Genomic DNA, 14,705 nt, shown 5'->3' with positions numbered 1-14,705 from the left:
TTAAACATAAATTTTAAAATTCTATTGGAGAATCTTACAAAACATGTTGGGATAAAGAAAAGGCCATCATCTTCCTCAAGATGCATTTTAACTGCCACTTTCTCATGCTGGTGCTACCTATTCTTGGTTGTAGATAAGAATTTGATCATATAGCATATATTTGTGAACATATTTAACTAAGAAGTTTGCTCTTTATGTTGCTGCTTTGCAGATATTTATTTTGACATTCATTCATTTGCTTATGAATTCAACTGACAGGTGGGAGCTACATGTATTTGTTTTTCCAGAACAGTGTCTAAAGGAAAGTAAAATGCTCTTGAGAATCTAAATTAAGCCAATTTCTTATTTTTTCTATGCTTACTTCTTTCAAGTGCTTCAGATTCAGCATCATTCTAGGATGTCTCTGAAAAGGTTAATTCCTTAAAAAGTTGAAGAGTCTGTTATATCCTAAATAAGACTTTTTGTTCATATAATTTTATGACTAGAAATTAAACACAGACACAGTGCTTTATTTCCAGTTAGGGATATTTTTTGTTATCTATATATACATTATCAATTTCACTAGCTGATTAATCTCGGCCTTTGTGTTCTAGTGCACAAACTAATTAATCAATCTATCCCAGATATAAACTAAAATGAAGTAAAGTTTTTAATATTCAGGGATGTCTATTCCTTCTGTGTGCAAATAATTTCTCTCAGAAAGGCATCATTTTGAATAATCTCCCTGGTAGGATTATACTCCTAACATTTGACCCATCTTGGTCCACCAGGCAGCCTAAAGAACCAAAGTTTATTGGAAAGTTTCACCCATAATTTTGTAGGGCTTTTTCCTACCAGCCAAACTAAGTTTTCAACAGGGCTGATGAAATCCCACTGTTTACAAAATCTTCCCTCACACTGTGTGGACAACTTTAATGTTTGGGTCTTAGAAGCAATTCTGCGTCTCTTGTTTCTACTTTATTTTATGCTTCAGTAAACAATCTGGAAGAACAAGAGGCCAAATTAATTCTGGAAGTAACTCCATTTACTGCAGTTGACTTATGGCAAGGCATCCTGGAAAGAACTCATAAACAAAACTGGGGACTGACATGTTCAGTCTTAGCCACATATCATAAAAAAAATCTTAGAAAATCCTTCTCTTTTGTCTGTATCTGGAGGTATGAACAGCGGTTGTCATTAATTTTTCATGTTTGAGAATATCAGCAGTACCCTGATGACTAAAAAATATGTCTTCTCTATCTACTTACTTTGCTACTTACCACAGCAGATAAAAGTTTGGTCTATCAATGTGTCTGCTTGAGGTTTTTAGAGATTGCGCTCTGCCTGGTAAAAAACTATTTATATACTGTTCCATCAAAGTTTTGCTTTTGGTTTTGGCTTTAGCATAATCTTAGCACCTTATAATTTGCAGCATACTTCATAAACAAACAATTCATTTTCTAGAAACTAGCAAAGATGTCTGGCTCTTGTGATCTGATATTGTAAATACAGCCAGCAAGCAGTACACTAAGTTTTAAATTTTCAGATAAATATTTCATGGTTCACAGCAATATTTCAACTGTGGAACTAATAGCAACTGGCAAACTTGGAACACAAAACTTGCTAGATGACATATCAAAAGCATATGTCTTGGCACTACAATTCTGAATGAAGTTTTGAGTGCCTGAAGCTGTGAAAAACTTTGAAAAGCAACATGTTCCAACAGGTCATTCAGTATTTCCTCTTACTTAGGTCTAAAATAATACTTAATTAACTCTTTGCTTTTCATATAATGTGATCTACACCATGATGAAGTATATTCTTTCTTTTTCTAATACATATGGAGTTCACCCAGAATTTGCATTTTTTTTTCTTTTGTTGTGTTTAGTCTGGATGGTATGAAACCTCTTCTAAACTGTACTGTGTCCTTATTGATGAAAGCCATATACGTTTTTAAACCAATCATTACAGCCAAAGATCATCAAGGTGTAAGAATTTAATGCTGAACTTCACATAAAAAAACCCCACAAAGTGGCAGAATGATCTGCCAATAACACAGAACTCAAAACGCTGAATAAATTTGATAACTTTGTTCATTCTCCTAAATACAACGTTGTTTTAAAGTGTGGTTATCTGTCATAAAACCTGCCAGCTGTCGTTGATCTCCACTTAAACTGTAACAATTTTAAAGCAATGACCATCATTATGTTTTGCTCTTTCAAAATATTAGCTTCAGAATGAATAACTGATAACTGAGGTTTGCACATGTTTCTACACGGCAACAATCAAAAGATTGAAGGGAAAGTAAACCCAGTATTTGTTTTTTTTGGCAAGATGATATATGAGTGATTACCGCATAATTATTATCTTTACTTATAAGTTCGTTGGGTTTTTAATTGGTTTTTAAATACTGTAGGCTTACACAGCCCTGGTAGAACACAAAGAAAGTGGGTGATTAGGCAATGTAAACTTGCTAGGTAGCACGATCTGTAATGAGCTAGTGTTCTTGTACTTTCACCTGAATTTCTGGCAATGGTTGTCACTGAGCTCACCTCAGTAGCATCTGTAGAAACCAGGGAGGTGCCTTTACTGCCTGGAGGCATCTCATCAGGAATCAGTGCACCTCATTATCACTACAAAAGGTAATCCCAAACCTGCATTGCAGCAGTGCTTACTCTCTGTTACCCTACCTCGTTTTCAACGTTTGTATGTCTCCAATTATGGAAGACTGGAACTTTTTGAAGATACACTGAATACACCTCACTATGCTTCAGAGATAAGAAAACAGCAGATCTGTAATCTGCACAGTAGAATTTGAGTTAAAAGTGTATAGCTAGTTTATGGAAGAACTGAGATCAAGTAGACACAAGTTGATTTGTCCCAAGGTTTCTGGTTTACAGAGAAGAATTTAGAGAGGAAGAAATAAAAAGAGCTGAAAACAAGAAAGACGCATATAAAAGGATTTTACGTATATAAACTTTATTTGTAGCTCATCTGGCCAAGTCAAGCTATAGCAGCCTTACTAACAAAATTCAGCAATTCACCTGATCCTCTCTAGAACAGTTTTGGGGTTTAAATAAAATATTAAAAAATTGAGAAAACAAACTAGAAAAAGTGCTAATTTAGTTATCCAAAAGAAATTTTGAATAATCAGTGAATATAAATACTGAAAAAAATTAAAAATTAAATATAGAATGAATACTGAAATGTCCATTTTTGCAGTTCAGAAGCCAATAAAGTTCCTGAATATAAAAAACATTTTTTCTGCAATACAGAAACCTTTTCTTCATATATATTTGCACAGAAAATAAATTGCTCATAAAATGTATATCACTGACTAGAGAAATAATTGTTATAGTTGGGCAAAAGGAAACACAATTCTGAAAATTTGAAACGTATTAATTTCTGGGACAAGAATGTGGTTTACATTTATAACTTTCAGAGTTAACAAGGCAAAAGAAAATTACTGAACTTCTGTAATTTACAGGATTTTTACCTAATTTCACTCATCTCGAAAGAAATGAGCTATTTTACCCAATTAAACTCATGTGCTAAGCAAAAATTGCTTATAAAGCACAATAGCAGGTAGAGACAAACCTAATTTTTTTTCTTACACACCCCTTCCAAATCAGCTCACATAAACCAGACCAGAAACTGGTATCTTGTCTCAGCACAGGACTGTTCAGGGCAACATGCCTTGCTGAGATATATGCTCAGATCTAAGCTAATGAACTTTGCTGGAAGTTTATTGCTTAAACACTGTGCTCTAGGATATCTATAGACCCTGCCCTGTTTAACGAACTTTCCTTCTAGGTGTGCCCAAGATAATTGATTTAAAACAACTCAAGTATGTCTTCACAGCCATAGTGACACCTTTGAATTGCAGGAAGGCAAAGCCCTGCGGCTGCAAAGGTTCTCCTAAGAGCATTAGATGCAACAATGAGACCAACTGCTCAAATTACTTCGAAAATTAAAGTAGGTTGGAATTGTTGTTTTAACAACTATGATCAAAGCAGTGTTGAGTGAGAGGAGGGAATGAAAAGCTGATTTACAGATAGCAAGGACAGAAGCACCACCCCAAGCTTTCAGTACAGCACTCTATCCACAGGATTTGACTCACAGAGAGCACAGAACACTTGAGTCACAGGCACAGTCTGGCATGCAGTATTATTGGCATTTGCTGTTGTTTCCTCATCAACAAAGTTGAAAAAGTTACATTGAAATCTGTCTGAAATATGCAGATTTTAGCATATAGTAATATAATGCATATTAATTAAAAAAAAAAAATGGAATCAACAGGAAATACTTCAAATTCACTGGAATGTTTTCCACAAACATATTGATGAAATCAGACCAAAACAATATTTTGATATTGTTAGTAAAAATATAAAATATAAACAATATTTTGAATGGAATTTTTTCCACTAGAAACCATTTCAGCAACTCCAGTTATTACAGGTGCTTTAGGTTTATGTTACTGTAAGAAGAAAAGAAACATATTTTTTAAAAAATACATGTTTTTTAACAAGGATGTGGGAGTAAAAAGTGCTTGACCATGCACAGTGTACTGAACAAGAAGCTCTGAGTTCTTCCCATTTTCTACAAAAGGACAAAATGTCCTGTTACATCTATTATTAGTTCCTGTTGAGAGACTTGATAAAAATAAGAAAGCAATTTATTACATAAAATATCTTAGCACAAACTCAGAATGAAAAAAATATAAGGAACAATTTGGGTTTTGCAGCTTCTTACAAAACAGACTTTTTGGGCAGGTTTTTCGTGCTAAAACAACATTCAGGCCTTAAATGAGCAGTTATTTAACATACACAATGGCACCTCCGTAGGCTTTAGAAAAACAGGTCCTTGCTGACAGGCAAAACACTTTGCTCTTCACCTCTTTTATGAAGTGCTACAGTCTGAGACCAGGCCTTTTTCCAGTCAGTTTTCCATTACCTGCATAATCCTAAACAATGAGATCTTTAATGAAAAGGATGAACATTTCAGCTTCTTTTATTCACTATTCAAAGCAAAGGTTTTGAAAACCATGTTTTCAAAGGACCGATGCAAATTTCAGGGAAGGGATTTCGTAGAATGATGGCCCATAATGAGAACTTCGTGACTTGGGCAAAATGACAGTGTGAGTGCTAGTAATATCAGATAACATTGTGTGTATTAATGCCCTCTGCCTAAGAGTGAAGCACACCTAGAATGTAGGAAAATCAGTATTTTGTTCTGAAGTTGAAAAATGCTGGGCACAGGGAGATTCAAATCCTCCATCAGCTTTTTTAAGTGCTACAGTAACACAGTAATGGCAGATACCATAACCCTTCAATAGTTAATATACTTGAATACAAATGAAATGCATTTTTTCTGGAATATAATATTCCATAAATAAACAGGATGGGGCCTACAGTGTCAGTAGTAGCATTACTCATATTTTAGGGGATTCAACAGGACTTAAGAAACTCAGCGATCACCAGGTGAGCTCAATGACAGGTATAAGAAATTAGACACACTGAAGTATGCCTTTTGTAATTCATTTTATAACAACTTAAGAGTCCCTGAAATTGTGCAAGCACAGCTGGGCTGGTCACAGGCAGTGCAAATCTCAGAAACAAATTCTGTACAAACATATTGAGACTGCACAACTGTCTCTGTCAAGTTTTTGCTGAAAAAAAAAATAATTTGGTTCTCTCAGAGTAGACAGAGCCCAAACACAGAAAGAAATATACAAATGTTGCAATACAAATTAAATGCAAAATTACTGAAATATTTAACAATCCGTGGTTTTATAGCATATTGGTCACATCAGTGTGATCAAGCTCTGAGGAACCTTAGAAGAAAATCTTATTTAATTTCCTCTGTACATTTTCAAAGTTAATTCTTTTTGGAAACATTTACTAGAAATATCCCCCCATGAATGTGAACAAGAAAGGGCTGTGAACTCCCCAGATTTGCTTTATTGTAAAATGTTAGTTGGATATCACCAAATGTTAACTCTTTTCAAAGAGATAGTAAGGGACTTGCAAGTAACAGCCCACAGAGGTAATTTTTTGCTTTTGGAGCACCACCACTACCACCACCCCCTTACAAATTTGTGTATGCTGACTGACTCTGCTCCTTTTCTTGTGGCAATAGAAGGAATTAATCTCCTTTCAAAAAATAGGCATGTTAGCTCTTTTTTGTCTTGTATATACAATTTGTCCTTTTGTTCTAATCACCTTTGCCCTTAGATGAGTAAATGAAGTTACCCTTATTACTTACAGTTGAAAGGCTCTACAAATCTTTGTTCTGCAGCATTTAAAATGCCTGAGCTTTGCAGCTTTCATATAAAAGCAGCCCGAAGTAGCACAATTTTGAAATCAAGGTGTATCTCCCACTGAAATTCTTTTCTATTTTATATCAAGACTGTGGGACAAGGATAACCCCAAAGGTATGCAAACATGCCACCACTCCTTTGAGATCACAGTTCAGCTTTGCCATAAGTCTTGGCTGAACATTCCCACAGCCCAGTGTTCACCCACATATTTTATTTTTGATTGCTTTCTTTAGTAGGTTGACTGATAATTCCAACACCCCAATAAGTTTCTGATTCTTGCTCAAGACTGCTGTACAAATAACCATTCATTTATGTTATGGCTCTACTGTTTCTTATAGGAGAAGGCTCACCAGTATGTCAGTGCATACCTCTCGTGGTGACACCTGGCCATGTAAATGTTCTTGTCCAGCTGTCCATCACAAGGACAGTTGGTGGCACAGAAAAGGGCTTTCATTTAATGAAAGGCTAAAAACATTATAAAAGTAAAAGTCAGTTTCTCAGAAAAGGCAGATTTTTGTCAAACATCCTTTTAGCCTTTAGCTTTGATAAATTTTCAAGAGAAAAAGACAAACTTTTTGCCCAGCCATCACCAGCTCTTACATATACCTAATATCAGGATGGAGTGTGTGTCATTAATGCGCAGACATTATCAGGGATCTTTATTGTGGAAACATTTAACACAGAGAGATTGGAAAACTCTGGGCTGACAATTACGAACTCTAGGAGTTGCTGAAACCACCAGAGCAGCTGAGTGCAATTGCTGCATTAAGTTATAATTATGCAAACAAAACTTTGCTGTGGAGTTTGTGTCAGAAGGGGTGTTTTGCTACATTGCTCAATTTGCAAATCTTTCTGTATACAGTCTATTCTGCAAAAAGTCTTTACAGATTTGACAATGTCAGAGAGGAAGGATTTCTTTTTTTTGCTTGGAATAACAGATCTAAGTTGTAGGATAGCATTTTGCTTACAAATCAGGTATTTATTTCTGCCTTTACTTAAGAAACTCATACTAAGAGTCCATTCATAATGTGAGAAACAGAGAGAAAAACAGGATGTCTAAACCAAAAGTAGATGGATAGAAATAAATACGGAATATTTATTTTCTGAGTGAAAAAAAACCTTAGCACAACAACCTGAATGATATTCATTTTTTTCCCATTGACATCACTAAAGATTGCACTTTAAGAGAATATAAAATTGTTATTATAAAGTGAAAATACATATTTTCATTTTGTTTCCATTTTTTTACATGAAGAGTGGGAGTGAGGAACGTGTCATTTTGAGACTGGGGGAATTACCATAAGGAAATAATTACAATTTTCTATGATTCTTCTTGCCAGAATTAGCTGAAGTGTATAAACTACAAAAGTAATTTTGCAAGTAATTTCACACAGAGAAAATTACTATAAAAAGTTTGTATCACAAAACAATGCAAACATCCTGCCACAATACAAAATCATATCCTGCCTACTAGCAAAATGTTTCAAATTACCTTTTTGCACAGGAATCACACTGGTCTTGTTAGAAAATGATATGTAGTGTTGTCTTACAAACAAAAAGAAATTAAATTCAGTTTATGAAAAAGAATGTTTTTATATCCTTTTATAAGGATATTGTGTGGTACTATACAGTTTAAAATGTAGCTGTAACTGTACAGTCAAAAAACAAACAGTATTGCTTTTTTCCATGTACAGAGGCAGAGCTAACAAGGACAATATTGCAGTTCTGAGAGGACAGCAGTGTTTACTCTGCAAGCACACTGTGCATGAAAACCTTCACGTCTCCCTGAATGACCTGGTCTGGTGCTTACATTGGGAGGAAAACTGTGAAATTGTGGGAATGTGAAATCGTTACCCTGTGAATACTCTGTCTGGTTTCAGGGCAAAGACTTGAACTTGTGTTTTAATTTGAACTCTGTGACCTAGCAATAGGTCACAAAGAGGATGTTTTTTTTCCAAGGGGAAATGCATATACATATATATGTGTGTGTGTGTAATATATATACACACACTATATGCATGCAGACACATATGAAGGTTTATGCACATATATAAGATACATCCTGACAGGGAGTTTTTACATTTTGTGTTTTTAAAAGCCTCAAATGAAAGTAACAGAATTTCTCACGTTACTGCAAGACAGGCTGGCAACCCACAGGCTAGTTAAAGCCCCAGGTCAGACCCATGCATTAGCATCTTCATTTCATGGAGTAGCTGTGGAGTCTCTACCTCCCCAGTGCAGCACCTACTCTAATTCCTGGCTCAGTAGAGCTGCTGTGATGCCTCATCATACACAGCAAAAACAAGGTGAATTTGCAAAGTACTATCTATGGTGCTACATTTACAGCCTGGATCTCAAAAGTCTCAGTGCAAAACTAGCAAACCTTAAATCACAGAAGAATTCCTTGGTAATTAATCTCTAATAGATTGATGTCTAATAATTTCAGGTCCAGGGCACGTTAACATGCAGGCAGCCAAAGTTTTTTCCCCAGTGTATCCCACCAGACCAATCCAAACCAAACCACAGAGGTTGTGTCTATGTCCATGAATAAAAGTGTGTCATATACCCTAACCTGGCACACACGCACTGCTAGGGAGCAGTGCTGAGTCACAGGAATTCCCAAACCATGCAGAGGAGAGCTGGTGACCCCTCCTCTCACCCACCCAGGGGCTGTAGGACAGGCTCTCCCTGACTCTTCATATTTCCTTTACAAAGTGGATAAAAATGTGAAGTTCACCAGTGCAGGAAAGAACCAGCTATGGGTCAGCATGCAGAATGCCAGCCAGGTGGCACCCAAACTATCAGATTACAGCACAAATGTCTTTCCTCATACCTCAGACCAGTCCAACTAGTCATTTTAGAGGCAAAAGGCTATCTCAAATAAACTTTGATCATCTGTAATGGATCCTTTCTGACTGGTTGTCAACCTGAAAATTAAAATGGCTGGTTGAAAAAGCACAACTGTGTGCTGCAGCAAGGGGAGATTTATAATTTGTTCTGACTAATGAAGACATCATCACCAGTGTAAATCAAACAGGCAAGATATCATTAGCCACTGATATTTTCCTTAAAAATCAAAATGCCTTTGTCCACAAAATCAAAATCCTACATACAAATTTCACTGCATTTGTTTTACTAATGGCAAAACTAAAATTATTTTCTTTCCTTTTCAACTACACACTGGACAGAGATGAAATCAACAGACTGTGCACATTTTATAATAAGATAAACAAAGATGTAAAATGAGGAGATAAAACAGAGATGCATTCATGAATGCTAAGATATTCCAATATTTAAATTAATTATATGCTGAAAGAGTGATTGCCTCTTTTTATCTTCTTCTAGCTTACAAGCCAGAAAAAAGATCAAGAAACACAGCTGGGCATTTATTAATTCTATTCTTCTCTCTACAATTAAACTTTAATCTGTTTCAAAGGACATTTGGGTTCTGTCCAATGCAGTTGCCACTTAAAGCAGCAATTAAAGATAAAAGATATGAACATTACCTGCAGCATCATTTTGGGGAAAATTTGGTCTCCAGGAGAAATACACTTTTCAGCAAAAGAAGCAAAGGTTTTTATACAGTGGGTAATACACAAAATTAGTTCTAATTGATGTTTCTACAAACAGACAACTTGCTTTCCTTTTTGAAAAGCAGCATCTGTGAAGTTTTATTTAAATATTTTACCTAATCTGAGTAGTCTGTAGGAAAATCAAGAACCAAAATCCTTTAATGTCATTAGCCCTCAGCTGGGATTCATTGTAAATAACCCTCTATAACTTAAAAGCTGATGTAAAACTTGTATAATCAAAACCAAGACTTCAATCACAAGTAGCAGGGTTTTAAATCGAAATGTTTATTGAAAGATCTGAACCCTTTCTTCTCAGAGTGAGAAAGAGCAGCATCAATGAAAAGCAGCACGGTTTCCCCCTCCCTGCAGACAAAGCACCTGCTGTCAGTGGCTGCACACATCAGTCTTCGCCTTGGGCTGGGCAGCAGGATCTGTCTGCCTTCCCCTGGAGCTGGAATGCAATCCAGGAAGGAGGGATCTGTAATCATGCTACTGTGAAACATTAATATCTGCCAGGCCACGAGAAGCTATGGCTGCCTCAGACATCAAATTAGATCAATTGGCCATCTGGGGTGAACACATGGAAGAACATACAGAGAGCAGTGAGCAGCAATTAGTCTTCTGAGGGTTTCAGGAAGGAGGCTAATCAGTAACACAGAGATTGCATCTCTAACAGTACTATAATTTGAAGAACTTTTGCCTTTAATGAGACTTAAAAGCCCTAAACAAACAGGCATGCCCACCTAATGAGACAGCTATCGGTCTGCTCCAGCAATGGAGCCTCAAACCTTGACCAGCTGCCCTTGGCTGAGGGTGCTGGGACCCTTTGTTGGGGCCACTCCACAGTAAGGGAGGGACAAGCACAGTTTTAGCTGTTGCTGTAGAGAAAGCTTAATAAGGGTCAGGTCCAGAAAGCAGCTCCCAAAATCAGCAGTTTGGGCAGAATAGTGCAAAGAAGTTCTCTGAGTTCAAGCAAGCCTAAATGTTCTTGGGTGTGGTAGAGAGGTGCCACAGGGCAGGTTGCCCAGCAGGTGCTGGAGCAGCTGTCCCTGCCAGGGCAGAGGATGCAGCATGGGTGCACTGACCACAAGGCTGAGGAAATTGGCCGTGCTTTCAAGTGAGCTGACTGGGCCAACTGACCCTGACATGCACAAGGCCACCATGAGGAAGCAGAGTGGCTGCAGCAGGTGACTCCCTGCTGCAGGGGACTGAGGCACCTCCTGCCAAACTGACCTGTTGTCTGCAGAAGTTTGCTGCATGCTGGGCACCTGGATCTGGGCTGCTGGGAGGGGAATGCCAAAGCTTGTCTGACCCCCTCACTACTACTACTGACTACTCTGGCTACTACTCTGTGATGTCCTTAAACATAGGCACCAATGACCATGCTGGGAAACCTGGAGAGTACCCAAGGTGACTACAGAGCTCTGGGGGTGGCACTCAGGGACATGGGGACCTAGGTGATGTTCCCTTAACCCCTGACAGCATGGAGACAGGACAAGGTCTCTGATAATGTATGTCAGCCATTGGTTGTGGAGCTAATTCAACAAACATTTGGATTTAAATGTTGGCAAGAGGGTTCTTGTTTCTGTGGCCATTAGACACTGACTGAGGATCAGGATGTGCTTGAGCAGGGCTTAGGCCAGATGACCTTCCCTTCTGGCCTTAGCCTGCCTGTGATTCTATGAACATATAACATTAAGTACTGCAGATATTAATTTGATCCCAGGTGAAGGATGCTTGTTTTCTGCAATTTTTGGCTAAAGCTATGACTGGCAAAAAATGAGACTTAAAGTATGCTCCTGGCAAAATATTGATAGAAAAGATTTGCATTTAAATTATGATGGAAACAAAAGAAACTATTTAAAACTCAGACTCAACAGTCAGCAATTATGGCCAGGACTGGACACCTGGTCCAATTCCATTCTTTGAAATTATATATAACTCTTTGCAAGGCTTACTCTATGGGAGATAAAAGAACAAAATCTGCTTCTGCCTCCCCTTGAGCCTTTTACCCAAGTCCCTTCTGCCCCAGTTCCTCTCTTCTGTGCTGAAGGAGTTCTCTGCAGTTCAAAGGAGAGCAGCTGAGCAGAAACTGGCAAAAGTCTGCTGCCTGCCACCACTGTCCCTCTACAGATGAGTGACAGAGTTACACCCTGCCTCCTACCTAGTTATTGGGTTACAGACAGTAAATGATAGCTCTGCATTTATAGTGAGAGCAAGGAAGTTTAGCTGGGATAAATGATCCTTGTTTCCTCCCAGGGTGTTACTGAAAGCAAGAAAGAAGTAATATTAAACAGGCCTACTAATTGTCCCCCCTGACTGGTGTCAATCAGGCACAAACTCTCAGAGGCAGGTAAAACTACACTGTCAACTCAGGTAGCTCATCTCTCACTAGTAGGAATTTGGCAGAAAATATTTTTTTTATGAAAGTAAAAGCAAAAAGGGACCACACATCTTTGAACACAGGGTTATCTATTTATTTTGATCCCAGTAAAAACTTGGGACCACTTCTACCTTATTTTAGAATAGAAGAACTGGCTTGATATTGTTTCTGAATGAGCTGGTAGAAAACAGTGAAACAGATCATGATACCAACTTAGGCTCTAGCAAAATATAAATATTGAATTTTATGTCTAATTGCCACTTACTCATTGCCTCATAAATTAGAAACTGCTATTCAGTAGCAAACCATTTGCTTAACATGATGCTGCGCATTTTATATCAAACAGTTGTGGGCTTCTTTTCTTCCCCTACTTTGGTTAAAATATATAGCTCCCTTTGGAATTGTTAGATTAATTTGGTTTGGTTTATAGTTTGGATGTGAATGGCTCACAGTCCATAGGGTCTAGCTTTCCCTTTTATAAATAATTCCTTTTTTATGGTGCAATTAGGATGCAGTGTGTTTTTGCAATGCACCTCAGAGGTAAGCATGATAAATGGGAGGTGCTAAAAGTTCTGTTACTTTTCCTCCCTGGCACAAGCGGAACCTCAAAAATCCAGAATAAGGACTATAATGGTGTTTCTGCAAATATTCAGTTCAAGTTTCTACTGTATTTCTTATTCTGATGCTTTAATGCGCTGCTGCATTTTTACTTCATGTTTACCTCTATCAAGGGGCTTCTCAGTATAATCTTTTTATCTCTGCAAGCACAGACCAATGCAGGCATTTTGTAATGAATTTGAGCTTATTTCTGTGAATGTTAACAGTTGTATACAAAATACATACAGATATTTACAATACATTCAGCTCAACTACCAAAACTGAATTTATGGCAAATGATAAGGACATGAGAATCCTTGTAACTTATAACAACTGCATAAAAGATGATAAGGTGTTGTGGGGAGCTTTAAGTGAGCAATTACAGCTATACCCGTTCTGATGGATATTTTTATTCTTCTGCCTATATGGAAGATGTATAGCTGAGATACCCTCAAGGTGCATGTAAACCATTTCACAAAACAATTTATTTTTTACATAGAGTCAAAGGAAATATCCCCAGCTACTTTATGTAAAGGAATACACACATAAAAAAACAAGATCCTATATGGAACAGATCCATGTGAAAAGACGTGTAAACAGCACCCAGCTTTAAATAATATATGTAGTAGAATACAATTCTAGAGAAAAAAGATTATTTGTTATAGTGCCCTGTTATCACTCATTCATATCTGCAATTTCCTTCCTTGCTATGTCACAGTGCATGGTCTAATGTGAAGTCTTTTATTGAAAATGTTCCCGTGGCCATTCTCTCATTCTCCCCTCTTACACAGAAAAGTTACAATTACAAAAGCATAGAACAGAAACAACATCTCACGACAAAGGTAAACAAGCACACATCATACATATCAAGTACACAGAGTGCTCTTTTCCATTATTCCCAAATTGCTTCAAAACTTTTAAATTGTGAACAAAAAATGCATTTTAATCCATCTGCATGCTGTTGACAGCATGCAAACAGAAAGATGTACTACAAACAATAAATACATCATTTGCAATAAAGTGCTCCCTTTGTACAGTTTTAGAAATGCATCAGCTTGTTGAAACCATGAAATCACAAATTAGACATTAAGAAATAAAGTCACCATTAATGTTCAGTTTGCAAAGGAAAGTAAACCTAGTCAATATCCTTTGCTACATGAAGTGAGTCTACAGTCATCTCATGAAAAAATCACAAAAACACATGTGCTGATGTTTGTCTGTTCCCATTGCATTTGTGTTACAGCTCACACTCCAGGTGAGCATAAAGGAGTGAATGTGTAAAAGAAATGGAAATGGCTTGGGGTCAGATTTGTTTTGGCATATGAGGTGGGAAGCAAATAGCAGTGATGTGTCATTTTCCCAGATCTTGCCCTAGTAGGGGTTCCTTGCCTCTTCCAGGGGAGTTCTCTATGTTCCTAAGACATATACCACATTTATTAGACATTATTGTTTGTATAGCCAGCTCTGTGAGTTGAGCCCTCTAAACCTGTAGGTTCTTAAGAGAAACTCTACTCCACCCCAGGCTCACACAAAACCAAAAACAAACAAAAAAAACCCCAAACAAACAAAACCAAAAACAAACATACAAAAAGTGAAGTAATCTGTCATTGCTTCCTTGTAAGATTCTGAGGCTATGCAAACTCATCAGGATCACCTGAAGAGAAACCAGGCTCCTGGAAATAGTTGTCCCATTGGATTTTCCTATTGGTCTTTAGTCAACTTTTTAAGCACAACCAACCTATTTAGAAGATGAGCATAATGTTGCCTATGGCAGGATTGCTAAGCTAAGGCAATAGCTTAACTGTAACAGTTTTTTATCAGCAGCTTTTTAAGTGTGGGGCTGGAGACCTCTGAG

The sequence above is a fragment of the Lichenostomus cassidix genome, chromosome Z (assembly GCF_008360975.1).
Source record: "Lichenostomus cassidix isolate B80296 chromosome Z, HeHo_3.0, whole genome shotgun sequence".
In the NCBI taxonomy this organism is placed as follows: domain Eukaryota; kingdom Metazoa; phylum Chordata; class Aves; order Passeriformes; family Meliphagidae; genus Lichenostomus; species Lichenostomus cassidix.
The sequence above is the reverse complement of the archived record's forward strand: the minus strand, read 5'-3'. Positions refer to the sequence as shown.